The sequence below is a fragment of the Macrobrachium nipponense genome, chromosome 18 (assembly GCF_015104395.2).
Source record: "Macrobrachium nipponense isolate FS-2020 chromosome 18, ASM1510439v2, whole genome shotgun sequence".
NCBI lineage: Eukaryota > Metazoa > Arthropoda > Malacostraca > Decapoda > Palaemonidae > Macrobrachium > Macrobrachium nipponense.
Genome location: NC_087211.1, coordinates 48,959,790 through 48,974,023, shown reverse-complemented (window position 1 = coordinate 48,974,023; position 14,234 = coordinate 48,959,790). Strand labels below are relative to the sequence as shown.

The 14,234-nt window shown below is 35.1% G+C and overlaps 1 pseudogene; it reads left to right on the top strand.

Annotated features, from left to right (window-relative positions):
* Positions 1-14,234, top strand: part of LOC135197025 (E3 ubiquitin-protein ligase MGRN1-like) — a 99,005-nt pseudogene that overhangs the window by 1,336 nt on the left and 83,435 nt on the right.

Genomic DNA, 14,234 nt, shown 5'->3' with positions numbered 1-14,234 from the left:
CTGAAGTAACCTTGCCCGATTGCCCTCACAGAATAGCGTACCCCAATGCTACGCTAGAAATTGGTAAATTGTTGAAAATTTATATTATTATTGCTTTTATTTGACTTACAAGAATTTTTGATTCTGCCAATTCAAAAAATTATTTACTTTTTAACCATTGATATTTAGTAGGACTAGAGTTTAGTATAGCTAGACTGTGATGTTAAGTCCCTTGAAGAATTTGTATGGCTCTTATTTGATTTAAAAGAATTTGTTATTCAGCTAACTCAAAAAAGTTACTTACTTTAAGCCAGTGTTTGATATATACTAAGCTAGAGTTTATAGCTAGACTGTGATCTGAAGTCTCCTGAAGATGATTATTACGAAACTGATGCTCAAGTGTATCGCAAATTTACGGTCACTGGGGTACTAGGTATATTTCTTCTTTTTTTTATATGTTTTACATTCCTTTCAATGGGGCTTGGACTGAACACTATCCTCATTGGAATGGTACTGACAGGCTGTTGTATAAAACTTTGTAGCAATATTTTGAAGCGCAAAATATGATAATGGTTAAGAATTTATGATTTTACCAAAAATTTTCAAACAATGCCCTCTAGGAAATTTGCATTTCAAACTGACCTTTGTTAATACAGGGTCAGGCAAAATGATCTGACACATTTGTAGGTTAAATAAAAAGGCAAATAAAGTAAAGAAACAAAAAAGTGTTTTTATTTTCGAAAAGTACATATAATGCCATTTTTTTCATATAATGCCATTTTGTTTTGTTTCTTTATAATGCCATTGTTTTTCGTTCCTTTTAATTGGATTGGTGAGCATCGCGCTTTCATTGTGGAAACGTTTATCAAAACAAATGAATCTGTAACTGCAACACAAAGAGCATTCCGTTTGCACTTCAGTCTTGGTAGACATGATCCCGTACCAGCTCGAAACACGATCTTGTTATGGGTTACATACTTCAGAGCTACTGGATCTGCATTCAAACGTAAATCAACCGGCCGACCTCACACCGCCAGAACTCCAGAAAATGTGGCAGCGGTAAGAGCTTCAGTTCAACAGTCTCACTCCGTTCCACATTTAAACGCGCCCAGGCTCTTAGACTTTCCGAAAGAAGTTTGCGAAGAATTCTTCACAATGATCTTCAAATGCATCCATACAAAATGATGTTGGCACAAGAACTCAGCGAAAGAGACACTGAAACTCGCAGAGCATTCCACATGAAATAACCCGCCGAGTTATAAACAACTTTCGTGAACGCCTTCGACAGTGTGTGGACAATAATGGACCCCATTTGACTGATTTAATTTTTAAAACATAATGAAACAAAATGGCATTATATGTACTTTTCAAAAATAAAAACACTTTTTTGTTTCATTACTTCATTTGCATTTTATTAAACCTACAAATGTGTCAGATCATTTTGCCTGACCCTGTACTATGGTACTCTTATTTTCTTGTCACTTAATGATCTATATATTTTCTAGATGCTTATCCTCTATCACATGGGTTTCTGACTGTAAATTTTTGCAGATCACCTTGTTCTACTATGCACATTTTGTGGGGATCCAGTGGAAACTGTGGTTTCTTGGGATGGGGAACCAAAAGTTAGTAGTGCTTAATGGGTCTCATAGGTCCCAACTCTTGCCTATTGGCCTGACTTCTATACTCTTCTAAGCCAATCCAACCATTGGCGTGAATTTTAAGGGGCCCACGTGGTCACATGCCCCCCCTCCCCCATCCCCCAGAGATAGGATAATGTGTAAGTCTCACAAATGTAACTGAATTTTGATAATGTGTACCTACTGCACAAAAGTAAAATATTGATAGTAAGCTACAGCTATTGGAAAATGTAACAATCCTCATAATTATAATTTCTCTCTCTCAGTAGTTCAATATATATATATATATATATATATATATATATATATATATATATATATATATATATATAGTATATATATATATATATATATATATATATATATATATATATGAATATAATGTAAATTATATGTCTGTATGTATATGTGTGTGCATATTTTTCATATACTATATATAATTCTTAGTGGCTCCCCATGAAAGATTTCTAGATCTGCCACTAAATCCAACCGAAAGTAAATAAATTCACCAACTGGACTGATCTGAATTGCATGAACCAAATGACATGCAGTGAGAAAAATATCCTATTTAATTCATATTTGTCAAATCTATAGGTTGATATGTATGTCATTAGAAAGAAAAAAAGTAAAAGGTATTGCAATACCAGTTACTGGGGTGTGTACTGAGGTGATCAAGGGAATGAATAGATAACCCTCCCCCCACCTAACCTGACTTTATGAGCCATAAGTAAAGTAAACTACAGTGATCTCACAAGCTTATATTCCCCAACCTAATGTTGCATAAATTAGTGTGTTATGCTTTACTGGCCAGGGAAGCTTTTTGTCTTCCTTGATACCCTTATCATACCTGACTAAGATAAATTCATGACTGGAATGTGTTAGGAAAACCATTTCACAAATGAGAAAATATTTGTTTGACGTGTCAGAATTGGAGTAGAAGGAGCTCTCAAAAAGACTGGATGAAAACCTGCAAAATCGTTACAAAACTCACGAAGGAAGTATATTTAGGAAGACTGGATCTTGTAGAAATTCTGGCAGAAAGTGCCCAAGACAGGTTAGACTGGACAGGATTTATACCATACCTAACCTTGTAGAAGGAGAACCTGGTTTCCAGATTCCATGAAGATGTATAACCATGTGTTTTTGTTGGCACAGTATGGTCTTATACGTATTTTGTTTTGAGGTGATCGGAAAATAGTATTTGCCCTACCCTCTTCTTGAGGAGGCCAGTAGTATCAAGTTCTTTTTCTTTAAAGAATCATTAGATTGATTGCCTTCTCTTGAGGAAATATTGTCTGTGATCCTTTACATTAGCTGTTATAGCCACCGCTGAACCATTTGGTTGTTGACAGTCTGAAATTTAAGGATTTGCAGTAAAGTGAAAAGCTTTTAGTAAATTGGTGTTACCTGTGGTAGTCTGGGTAGATTTTCTTATCCTTTCAGGCTACTATAATGAGTTAGACTTCAATAATGTTATTTTAGTTCTTAATAGTGCTTTTATGCATGATATGCAATTATTATATATAAATAAATATTCTTCATTACAGGGAACTACTTCAGCAGTCATTTCATTATGGGTGGCGAGCGTTTTGACACAGCCCAACCAGAGATGTATCTCTTTGGGGAGAATATGGACGTTAATTTCCTAGGATCCCGACCAGCTCCTGTAGGTTTTCACTAGGGATCCTATTATTTAAAACGCTTAGTTTGATTTGTGTTTATTATAATGAAATGTACCAAATGTCAAACATTTATTTATCAAGTAAAAGTATTCTGTACAATAGAGTTGGTAGATTACAGTTTTACCTGAATTTTACTTTGGCCTGTGATTATTGTTTTGTATTAGTTTCTTGTGTCAGGTTACCCAGATTGTAAGAGGATTAACATTTAACCATTAATGCTGGTCTTTGTACACTGTCAATCAGTGCTGATCTTAGCAACCCATAAATTGATCAATTCTTTTATTGTTATCAAGCCAAAACTTTTCTTTTCTGTAGCATGGGTATTTTTATGTATGAAATCCTGCATATTAAAATTGCATAGGGGAAGGACTATAGTTTCCATGGTACAAAATAACAGCAGGTTTGAATAGAAAAAAATACAGAAAAATCTGAACTAAATGTTTGGCTGATCACTTCTGTTAGCAGACAGATATCCAAATTTCACTACATATCTGCATTGATATGACCGCATAAGCACTGATTTATTACTTTGATGTAAAGACCAGTATTAACCATGCTGACATAATCTGTAACCCACTGTAAATATCAAAGTATGGGTGCAAAATTGTAAAATAAATATAAAGAAGGCTTTTCTTAGTATTTTGCTTATATTTGTCTTCTGTTTTGCATTTAGTTCCCATATCCTGCCCCAACTGCAAATGAACCCAGCAAACCTTTAAGGGCCCTAATCAACATTAGGAAAGAGAGCCTGAAGTTTGTTAAGGCCCCAGATGAGTGTGCTGTATTGAAGGAATCAGAGGAAAGGACCCCCACCACCAGATTCAACATAGACTTCACCTTTGATTGTGATGTACGATGTGCGATTACCATAATGTACTTTTGCACAGAAGAGGTTACAACAAGTGGTATGATGTAAGTTATTTGATTGGCAGTATGACTGTTTTATCCTGAGGTTTTGGGTGTCAGATATGTGGATATGAAATTTATGAAAGGAGACCTAAGGGATACAGTATTGCATACTATTATCTAATAATATTGGATAATTTTCTACAATGTGTGAATGTGAGAATTTAGTTTCCTTTTTAATATTTATGGTCTTTACTTATCTGGCTCACATTTGTTATGTTTTTAAGCCTCATTATAAAACCAAGAATTTCTTCATTGAGAAACTTGTTATTTGAAAAATAGTTTGACTAAATAAACAATATACATACAATATAATGAATGAATTATCTCATTTTTAAATTCTAAATGGACTCAAATTTTACTGCTTTCCAAAAATAGTATTATTTACCATACTGTATGCAAACTTATTATTATTAGTTTATCATTTTCTTGCAGCTATACTCCACGAGATCCAAGTATGAATTCGGAAACTTATCACTACAAACGTGGGGCTAATCAACAATTCTCACAAGCCTGCCATGTATTTGATCCATCTTTATATCCTGAGGAAGATTTGGTATACAGTTTTGATCGAGAAGTTATTCCAATAGTTATATACTGTGTAGCAGAAGAAGGAGAAGGTATGTATTCAACCTGTAGAATGCTCAAGTAGTCTGGAAAACAATAACTTTCCCTCGAATTTTTCTACGGAAAGTACTAGTTCCTCTATACTATTGAGTAAGCTTTATTTTCTTCCATTGAAAATACTAGAAAGAAATTGAATGAGTAATTCCTTTATTCCATACTGATAAAACACTTTTGAAGATCTTTTAAATTCAGGACAATTTCAGCTGTTACTTGCAACCTATGACTTCTGTTTTTAATTTTTATTAGACAGAGTTGATTATTTATAAGAAAATAAGTGCTAGACTTAGATATTGCTTACATTAACCCTTAAACGCCGAAGCGGTATTTTAAAAATCGTCTCCCGTATGTTGGCGGCATTCGCGAGTGACCGCCGAAGCGGAAAAAATGTTCTTTTCAAAAAATCACACCACGCTTAGTTTTCAAGATTAAGAGTTCATTTTGGGCTCTTTTTTTGTCATTGCCTGAAGTTTAGTATGCAACCATCAGAAATGAAAAAAAATATCATTATCATATATAAATATTGGGATATATGACAGTGCGAAAAAAAAATTCATATATAATTGTATACAAATCGCGCTGTAAGCAAAATGGTTAAAGCTAACGAGTTAATTTTTTCTGTTGTATTGTACAATAAATTGCAATCATTTTGGTGTATAACACATTGTAAAACAATCAATGCAACACAGAGAAAAATATTATCACAAAATGATGCATGAATTCGTAAAGTGTGGACGTTAAAAAAAAACTTCAAAAATTCACCCTAAATCAAAATATTGTGCTAGAGACTTCCTGTTTGTTGCAAAATGAAGGTAATTGTTTGAATATTACTAGAGTGTAAGTGTTGTAGCTTACAATTGCAGTTTTCGACTATTTCGGTCGAGTTAAAGTTGACCGAAGGACAAATTTTTTCTATTTATCGTTATTTATATGAAAATATTTCAAAACTGATAAAAGCTACAACCATTGGTTGTTTTTTGTTGTATTCTACATGAAATTGAGTAGATTTTCATATATAAAACTTTATGTAATGGCTAATTTAAAATGGTACAAACATTACGACAATTAGCCTATAAAATTTTTGATTTTTTTTGGAAGAGTTACCGCGCGGACGTAAGGAAAAAGGTTTTTTCTTAAATTCACCATAAATCGAAATATTGTGTTAGAGACTTCCAATTTGTTGCAAATAAAGGTAAATGATTGAATATTAATAGAATATAATAGTTTTAGCTTACAATTGCGTTTTTTTACCATTTTGGTCGAGTCAAAGTTGACCAAAGGTTGAAATTTTGGCACTAATCGTTATTTATATGAAAATATTTCAAAACTGATAAAAGCTACAACCATGGGTTGTTTTATTGTTGTATTCTACATGAAATTGCGCACATTTTCATATATAAAACTTTATGTAATGGCTAATTTAAAATGGTGCAAACATTTTGACAATCGTACAAAAAAAATTCTGATTTTTTTCGGAAGAGTTACCGTGCGGACGTAAGTAAAATGTTTTTTTTTTCATAAATTCACCATAAATCGAAATATTGTGCTAGAGACTTCTAATTTGTTGCAAAATAAAGTTAAATGATTGAATATTACTAGAATGTAAGAGTTTTAGCTTACAATTGCGTTTTTTGACCATTTCGGTCGAGTCAAGTTGACCCCTGAAGGTTTGTTTTTATTTTGGCACTTATCGTTATTTATATGAAAATATTTCAAAACTGATAAAAGCTACAACCATGGGTTGTTTTTTGTTGTATTCTACATGAAATTGTGCACATTTCCATGTATAAAACTTTATGTAACTGCTAATTTAAAGTGGTGCAAACATTACGACAATCGGACGAAAAAATTTATGATTTTTTCAGAAGAGTTACTGCGTGGCCGTAAGGAAAAAGTTTTTTTCATAAATTCACCATAAATCAAAATACTATCGTGCTAGAGACTTCCAATTTGTTGCAAAATAATGGTAAAAGATTGAATATTACTAGAATATAAGAGTTTTAGCTTACAATTGCGTTTTTCGACCATTTCGGTAGAGCCAAAGTTGACCGAAGTTTGAAATTTTGGCACATCGTTATTTATATGAAAATATTTCAAAAACTGATAAAAGCTACAACCATGAGTTTTTTTTTTGTATTCTACACAAAATTGCGCACATTTTCATATATAATGCTCCATGTAACGGCTAATATAAAATGGGGCAAAAATTATGTCAAAGTGACAAAATAATTTCCGAGATGTGTCGCTGATGCTTTTTAGTGCGAGAAGAAAGAAATTCATGCTTGCGCGCCTGGGTAACGATTGTAAACAAAACAACGCCTTGATCTGTGAGCTTCCAGCATCCCCCAGGGCGAGTGATTCAAAATTTTTCGCCTAGTAGGCCTATGACTATTTTTCCGCAAATTTTTAAAAAACTTTTTATATCGACGTACCATACGTCCAATCGGCACGCAACAGACAATATATATCGACGTTTAATACGTCCAATCGGCGTTAAAGGGTTAATTACTAAACAATTTTACCAAAGACGCTAATGTTAGGTAAATACTGTACGTACTGCTGGATGTGAGGGAGAAATGTGTCATCTCGTGATTGTTAGGAACAAATATTTTGTATGATTTGTCAAGCATATGTAGCCATTTAACATGTTCCAAATATTTTCAAGATTGTTGTAAGTGGTTTCAGTGCTCTTATTGTATATAAGTCATTAGTTGAAATATAAGTACTATTGCAGAGTTAGTTTTTCAGTTATGGTACTCGTTGACTGGCATTTGATGTTTTTAATTTTTTGCATGGTTCTGTCAGCTGTTCTTCCAAATCACTCAAGTCCATGACTTTTGAAAATATAGGTATTTTGCATTCATGGTCAATAAAGTCCTTCTGATGACTGATTCAGCTTTATTGTTGCCACAATCAGTATTTCCTGGATGCTCTTATGCCTGTTACATTACAGGGTAGACATATCTGAAAACCGGGTTTATCTGAGGTCTCAAAAATATATTGAGAAGCATATGTTTATTGTTTATCACTTATTTACGTTGAAATAGTTAGTGATGAGGAAAATTTATATAGTAAACTTTTGAAAGCCTCAAAGATTTAATGTTTTGAAGGTTTTACCCATTTTCCAATGTATATATTGAAACTCTTTATCTTTTAATTTTTTATGGGCAGTTGCAATTGTAAAAATATATTTTTTTTTATTTTGTACTTCTGTTATTTAAATATGATTAGAAAATGTAACCAGAAAAATGCATTTGTTCACATTGTGCATACTTAAAAATCAACTAATCTCTTATGTAATTCAATCTTTATTTCCATTTGACCAATTCTGACAAAAACTTAATTAAAGAATCAATAGGGTGTGGGGAGAATCTGTAAGAATGACCAAATTCCTATAAGGCCCATTGTAAGACCTCACTAGGACAGAATCTTGCTAGTGCTGGATCTGAAGTTATGGGATCAAAGTGGTAGAGCATTCATTTCACATTGCCTTTTGAGGGTCATAATAATTAATAATAATCCAAATTCATTTAGTACTGTCTGATTATGGTTTTGCAGTTATTGCTTTCATGATTTTTTTTTAAATGTACCTACGATTAGTCTTTTAATGAGCAAATTCATTGTTTTGGTCCCACTTTTTCATTTTGGTCCTTAAAATTATTTAGTTTTGCAAATTGCCAAGAAGAAAAAAGTGAACTTGCACCAAGCACTTTCGTGAATTTACTTTTCACAGATTTTAATCATACTGTCTTGGAAACATGTATGAAATAAATACACAAAAGCACTTGGTGCAGCTTCATTTTCATGTTTGCTTCTGATGATTTTTTTATATTTGGGTCTTCTATTACATTATGACTTTATAGCACAATTTTTCTTTTTTTTCTGTTTCTCAAGATCCACCTCAGTCTCATGCAACATTTGCAGTCGTTGAAAAACATAGTGATGGATTTGCCCTGAAGCCTTTAAAGCAAAAGTTGTTTGTTGATGGGCTCTCTTATCTCTTACAAGAAATTTATGGAATTGAAAATAAAAACGCAGAAAATTCCAAGGTAAGTTTTTGCCAGCAAAGGCAAACATGAGATTTTATTAGAAATTAGAAAACTTGTTTACCTGGCAGGTATCCCTCTTGGGTGCAGCCTCTAGGGGCAGTAACAGTAGTTGAGTCATTCCCTGTGTTGTCCAGAAAGTTTGGAATCATGAGGCAGGCTCTTTATGTATTAGTTAAAATAGTAGATTTGTATTACAAATTAGATTTTATTAGAAGACTCGGTTGTTTATACATAACTCAATTTTTGAGAGGGAAGAACATCATGTTTTAAGGAAGATATACATATATAGAAATTTTTTATGTAGTGGTTGATATGAACAAGTGATGTGTATGGCTTTTGGAATATGCGAAGGCATTCAATAGATGCCAAATATTTCCAAGAAGCAGCTAGACATCACAGTTGTGGTGTCAGAAGTTGTAAAGCCAAGTCACTGACACAAGGTTGAAACATAGCAAGGCATTCCAGGAGTCATGTTGTGCACTAGGCTGGGGAGATGTGTGGCACATCCAACTTAAATGTGTGTGGCTGACTTTAAACTAAACCCGGAGTGAGTTCCTGCATGCAAATTGATACGTACTGTGTTTTGGACATGACTGGAAGCTCTGTTGTGCACACACTTTGTAATTGAGATGGACAGACATCACAAAGAGAATCCTTGTCTGACCTCAAAGTCATCAGAGGCAAGCAGGTGGAGAGGAGGCTGGTGCATAAATGTCTTTGCTTTCCCCTACTTTAACTGGGTGTTAGACATAGCCAGGATTTCCAATTGACCATATGTCACTGTAAGTAAGTAGAGGACCAGCAGCAGGCAAGTGAGAGTATTGGGTCTCCCAGCAACATTGACACCAGCGGGTGTTTCAATACTCTGATGCAATACGCACAAATAGAGGTGAATAGAGTGAAGATTAGGGTAAGTGGAAAGTTGAAGAAAGTTAGCCAGCCCATCAGGAAAGAAGGACTTACACCTTTTTAAATATTCCCCAAGGGCTCAGACAAGCCCCATTTCATCAGCTTGAAAGGGTTAGGGAAAGAAAGTTTTCCAACTCGCCTTCGTGTATTTTAATGGCTACTTCATGAAGAAAGGTGCCAGCAGTGAAAGATCTCGGCAAAGCTGGATTCATACAAAATTTCTATGGTGGAGTAGTGCTTATAATGATAAAGCAGTACTAGTTTAAAAATAAAAATGTTTCTTCAGTCACATAAGCCTGGCTGAAATATCTTATTCCCATGTAATAAGCTGTTGAATTCAGTACAGGGCTGCTCTAGCCTCAGTCTTACGAATGAAAGGAGTGGACATATCGTCTTCATGGGAGTTGGCCATGCTGATGAGGAGCTTTGAACAGTCAGGCCCACCAAAGGAGCTAAAAGCCCCAGATTGGGATCTGACCAAGGTACTGAGTAGTCTGACAAAACCCCCCTACGAACCACTAAGGCAGTCCACGGATAGGAGCCTGACCCTGAAGACAGTCTTCTTATTGCCCTGGCTTCAACCAAAAGGGTGGGAGCTACATGGCCTCTCATATCTCATAAAGCACTCAAGAGGTTGGAGATCAATGGTGTGTGAGTTTGTCCCAGAATTCGTGGCAAAGACCCAAAATCCAACAATAGTAGACGGCAGATTCGACTCCTTTACCATACCTTCCGTTGGCAGACTTTGTAGACAACGACAAAGCTGAAATGCTCCTGTGCCCCGTCAGGGCACTAAGGGAGTACTTAAAGAGAACAAGGCACCTCAGGCCGGGGTGCCAGAGGTTGTTCGTAAGTACAGGACGGAACAAGAAGGAAGTGTCCAAGAATACAATATCATTTTGGCTAAGGGAGACGATCAGAAATGCTTATACTGCAGAAGACAGAGGGTCAGATAGCCAGGTGGGAGCTAGAGCTCATGACATCAGGGTGTGAGTGCTTCCCTGGCATTTAAGAAGAACATGTCTGTGGATAAAATTCTGAAAGCTGGCGTGTGGAAGCGCCAAACAACTTTCACCTCATTTTATTTGAAAGATGTTGCCCATAGATCCTTGGACACCTTTTCCTTGGTGTCAGTGGTGGCGGCCCAACAAGTGATATAGTTCATCCAGTGCCCCTGGCGGGTCAGTTTGCGTCTAGTCTAAGATGAAGGTATGAAAGTAGAATGAATGGGATGACTGGTCTTTTTTCTTTCTACTTTCTTCCTACTCCTTTAACTACGGGCAATATGAAGGAGAGTACGTCATGTGCTGGAACGGACTAGATGCAGGTGAGATGGTCAGCCATACTGTGAAGCTATCTTAGCTGATGATATACTTTCAGTAGCAACACACCCCCCTCTGAGATAGTAAGGAAAAGAGGGGTGAAGGTGGATCCAGTCGCAAGGGACAAGAGTAAACAGTAGAATGGTATCTACACCCAGTGGGAGGAAACCAATAGATCCGCTTATATCTTTGGTCCTAGGTTCATTGTCCATTCTCTTAGAATTTCCCTATATATTCGGAAATGGATAAGGTGGCAAACTCCCAGTCAGTTGTAGAGACTTGCCTCCCTCCAATAGTAAGTCTATCCTAATGTTAAGACCGAAGGTTTGTTTCGTGTATGAACAAATACCAAATTTGTGTAACTAATTTGTATTTTTCATAACTAACAAACCTGAGGTCTTAACAGTTAAAGGCCCACCTCGAACCACCCCTCTAGCAGTCTAAACTGGGTTAGAAATATAACTGATGGGTCACAGGTAGCTGTGGGCATTCTGGGTATACATGCCCCGTGACCTGGTATAGATGCCATTTAGTCCCTGGATCTCACAAGTGTAATTTTAATTCTACCGGTTTCCAGCTTGGCGCTAGTAAATCCTAATGTTAAGACCTCAGGTTTGTTAGTTATGAAAAATACAAATTAGTTACAAATTTGGTATTTATGGAAATACTGATGTTGTTATGATGCAATGCATAAAAGACACTCATGCAAAAATATGCCAAGATATTTATTTGAATTTTAATGAAGCAAAGCAATATGTCAATAAGCCTAGTTATCTATGCTGAAATGTCAAGGCCAGTGCTAAATCAGTAATAATAATAATAATAATAATAATAATATAAATCATGAGCATTGAACTTATGGAAGCACTTGAATAAATTTAATGAAATAAGGAAGAATCCAAAATGATACTGGGAGAAAACCCACAGACATACTGACACTGGAAACATTATTACGTGAGTGAAATGAAATTGGTTAATTGTACACTGCTCAAAACACAACTGAAACTGTAAAGAAGTGGAATAGTAACTGTAACAGCTACTTTATATCCATTTCATTAGAATATAAGATGAAACCATTTAAAAATCCAAAAATGAATAAATGAAGTATAATCCCAGATTACTATGAAATGATCCTACCGCAAGAGAAGACAGTAACAATGAACAGCAGCTATTCAATGAAGTCAGTTGTATTTACAAAGACTTGCGCAGTAGCAATAACTCATGCAGATCTGCCAGCCACTTGAGGAAAATGCCCAATAGAATTCTAACGAATTTGGGAGCATTCATGCACAAACCATTAACATGGGTTAAATAGTAATGCTGAAATCTCTTTGGGAAATATGAAAGAAACAAGACAAATTATGGTGAAACAAGAGCATTTTGGAAGGAGAGGCAACATGAATTTGCTTTCAGAAGAGGTGCAGAGAATGACCTTACCTCTGCTCCTGCCACTAGAGACACACTGCAATAGGGATGTCTGCCAGGTGAAGGTTTTCTCTTCTTTTCATTTATGTGTTTGGAGCTGCTGACTGCAGGATTAGGTAAATTCCTCTTTAGTTAAATGATTAAATGGTGGTGTTCTATATTTGATACAAAAGCAATTCATTCATAATGCGTACTTGGCTGTCTTGTGTTTTGAAAATATTGATTTATTTTGGAAATATGTACAGGATGAGTTTTTCACACATATGTTGTGATGATTCACACCTGCACCATGTTTTGGTGTTGTTGAACTGAATTTTCCAAAATGTCTTATGTTTAGTGTAGTAACTATTAGTATATCATTGTGGTTGTATGTGACTGTCTTATTCAAGATTTTAAAGAATCAGAATACTAGTATTAATTGAATATTTCATCCTTTATAGGTATCTACAGAAGAAGATGCAGAAGATAATGAGCGGAGTGTGTTATTTGTATGTGTGATGATTTACGAGACACACTGATTTTACCCTGCCGTCCATCTTTGTTTGTGCAATTGCTGTGCAGACTCCTTAAGGTATTTTTAAGTATTTTTACTTCTTCTCTTTTGAAGATTGCATGAAATTATTAAGAAAGATTTACAGTTGTAATCTAGAATATGATGTATACGAAGACATAACGTGCCTGTTTTGGTGCCAAAAGATGTGGATCTACACAGTGTCATTTCAAAGATTAAAATGCTGTTGATGTACACAGAAACATCATATTCTAAGGAGAATTACTACCCTCTCAAAAACCCTCTCATGTTGGTTTTACTACTGTTACTCTACTTTAAGTAGAGAGTCAGGCTCTGCTCACCATAATTTGGAGTAACTTCCTGGAAATGGATGTAAGCTGTTTCAAGCTTGATGCTTGTAACATTGCAAATACCAGTTTGAGAGCTTCAGATCTACAGTAATATCTATTGTTTCTGCTTGACTAATAAGAAAAATTACAATACTTGTGAATACTACATTTACCAGGGAAGCTTACCATGCCAGGTTCTTGCTAGTATTGGAAGTAGCTTTACTAATCTGAGTGTAAAACCTTGTAGATTTTGGAAGTGATACTGCTGCCATGGTATCAGCAGACCAGTGTGGGTCTCCCTTTCATTTCAGTTACTTCTGAATCATCAGAATCTGTGTTAGTAAAAGATTCTCAAGTGAGTGTGAAAGGTAATAAAAATACAGATACTTTTGAATCTAATGATAAAGAATCAAAGTTTCTCTATAGTATACAGAAAATTTTGTATCAGGAAAATTGAATGTACATATTTACATAAATGTAAGTAGCTGAAGTGGCTACAAGACTGAGGCAAGATTGGGTTAATACAGTATATGTCTCATATCCGTTGTCATTACCTACTCATTGTGAGAACATCCTCTTTTGCTGATGTTTATCATACGCAGCCAGTGTGAATGTGCTGTGACAGTTACCAGCCTATTTTCTGTATATTTGTGTTGAAGACAGCTTTTATCTAGTACCTTCTGCATAAGGGGTTACCAACTTATTGTGCCTTTCAAGGCATGCTGTACTTTAGCATCCATCTCATGAATGAGGAATTTCGGAAGCTAATGAACGGTGGTTTTGGCAAGCTTGAGCCCCTATTTTAACCCTATTGTGTATATTACAATAAAGATTTAAACTTGAGTTTACTGTTCATTT